Source organism: Oncorhynchus mykiss, chromosome 31, assembly GCF_013265735.2.
Source record: "Oncorhynchus mykiss isolate Arlee chromosome 31, USDA_OmykA_1.1, whole genome shotgun sequence".
In the NCBI taxonomy this organism is placed as follows: Eukaryota; Metazoa; Chordata; class Actinopteri; order Salmoniformes; family Salmonidae; genus Oncorhynchus; species Oncorhynchus mykiss.
Window position 1 is genome coordinate 9,417,669 of NC_050571.1, and position 2,500 is coordinate 9,420,168.

General features: G+C 45.0%; 1 protein-coding gene across 1 annotated transcript in view; it reads right to left on the minus strand.

The window, feature by feature from the left end:
- Window positions 1–192, minus strand: part of atp10b (ATPase phospholipid transporting 10B) — a 58,028-nt gene extending 57,836 nt beyond the window's left edge. Inside the window, exon 1 of the mRNA XM_036969663.1 lies at window positions 1–192. This exon is cut by the window's left edge and continues 975 nt beyond it. The gene's annotated coding sequence lies outside the window, so the exon portion shown is untranslated.
- Between the last annotated feature and the right edge of the window lie 2,308 nt (window positions 193–2,500).

Sequence of the window (2,500 nt, forward strand, 5' to 3'; positions counted from 1 at the left end):
TCTGCTATCTCTCGTCTTCAGTGGTGGCTCTGCTATCTCTCGTCTTCAGTGGTGGCTCTGCTATCTCTCCTCTTCAGTGGTGGCTCTGCTATCTCTCCTCTTCAGTGGTGGCTCTGCTATCTCTCCTCTTCAGTGGTGGCTCTGCTGGAACTGCATTTTAGGTCATGTTGTCCTGTTGCTGTTTCCAAACTAAATGGACGGCAGGCAGTCTTGTGTTGAAAACAGTCAGTATCCTTCTGATGTCCCGATGAAATGGCTCTTTGTGGACTCATCTGACTGTGTGTCAGAGCCTGCTAACCAGGTACCAGTGTGAGCAACGCTCACATATCTTTTCATCTTTCCTCTTAGGAAAGGTATGTGACTGGAAGAGCTGCATACCTGCAGACACACACACACACACACACACACACACACACACACACACACACACACACACACACACACACACACACACCTGCATACCTACAGCCAGGTGCGACTGAGAGAGTGAAGAGTGACCAAAGATAACAACTGTTTAGAATCAGAGTGTGTACTAACGGACCATGTGTGTGTGTTTGCCCCAATGACCCAGTTAATATGGATTGACTATTGATCTGTTCAGCAACACCGGATTGCACAGATTGGTAACATCATCTATTATAAAGAATCCATCTGGTTCGACTGATAAACTAAAATCCAATAGTCACGCTCTAATTTCACTCAGATTGAAATCTTAAAAACTTTAACACTATTGAGTAGAGTGATGAGTCAAGGGGCACAGAGAGACAGAGAGAACCTTATTCCCTTTCTAATGCACTTCTCTGGACCATGAGGTCGGGTCATATGCATCATGCTTTTGAAACAACAAGAGTCTAGCTTGAAAAGCGTGAGATATGATATACTTTCGGACATCACTCCATTAGTACTTATCTTACATAAGACATTAGGTTGGATCTGACCCCCCCCTTTACACGCTAAAGAATCACTACAGCGGCTCATGAAGAGATTTAATTCAACAACATTGGCTCCTCAAGGCACGCCTGAGTATAGAGTGTATTTGCAAAGTATTCAGACCCCTTGACTTTTTCCAGATTTTGTTACGTTACAGCGTTATTCAAAAATGGATTAAACTTGTGTTTTCTTTTCTCATCAATCTACACACAATACCCCATAATGACATCACAATACCCCATAATGACATCACAATACCCCATAATGACATCACAATACCCCATAATGACATCACAATACCCCATAATGACAAAGAAAAAATAGGTTTTTAGAATGTTAGCAACAACAACAACAAAAAGTCACATTTACGTAACTTTGGCAACAATTACAGCCTCGAGTCTCCTTGGGTACGATGCTACAAGCTTGGCACATCTGTATTTTGGGAGTTTCTCCCATTATTTTCTGCAGATCCTCTCAAACTCTGTCAGGTTGGATGGGGACCGTCGCTACACAGCTATTTTCACGTCTCGCCGAGATGTTCGATCAGGTTCAAGTCCGGGCTCTGGCTGGGCCGCTCAAGGACATTGACATTCAGGCCCAAGAGTTCAATCTTGATTTCATCATTCTAGAGAATCTTGTTTCTTATGGTCTGAGTACTTTAGGTGCCTTTTGGCAAACTCCAAGCGGGCTGTCATGTGCCTTTTACTGAGGAGTGGCTTCCGTCTGGCCACTCTACGATAAAGGCCTGATTGGTGGAGTGCTGCAGAGATGGTTGTCCTCCTGGAAGGTTCTCTCATCACCATAGAGGAACTCTGGAGCTCTTTCAGATTGACCATCAGGTTCTTGGTCACCTCCCTGACCAAGGCCCTTCTCCCCCGATTGCTCAGTTTGGCCGTGCGGCTCTAGGAAGAGTCTTGTGGTTCCAAACTTCTTCCATTTAAGAATGATGGAGGCAACTGTGTTCTTGGGGACCTTCAATGCTGGTACGCTTGGTACGCTTCCCTAGATCTATGCCTCGACACAATCCTTTTTCGGAGATCTACGGACAATTCCTTCAACTTCATGGCTTGGTTTTTGCTCTGACATGCACTGTCAACTGTGGGACCTTATATAGACAGGTGTGTGCCATTGCAAATCATGTCCAATCAATTGAATTTACCACAGGTGCCACTCCAAACAAGTTGTAGAAACATCTCAAGGATTATAAATTGAAACAGGAAGCACCTGAGCTAAATGTTGAGTTTCATAACAAAAGGGTCTGAATACTTATGTAAATAAGGTATTTCTGTTAAAACAAAATGATACATACACATTTTTAAAAGAGAAGACCCATGGGGTGTAGATGGCTAGCAGGCAGGCTCCACCCTGATCCTGACTGTTTCATTTAACTAGCCATCGCAAGCATCCCCACCGCGAGCATCCCCACCGCGAGCATCCCCACCGCGAGCATCCCCACCGCGAGCATCCCCACCGCAAAGACATTTCTAAACGCAGTGCATTTAGCTAACCAAGGCCCACTGCCCCCCTTTCTCTCTCTCTCTCTCTCTGTCTCTCTCTCTCTCTCTCTCTC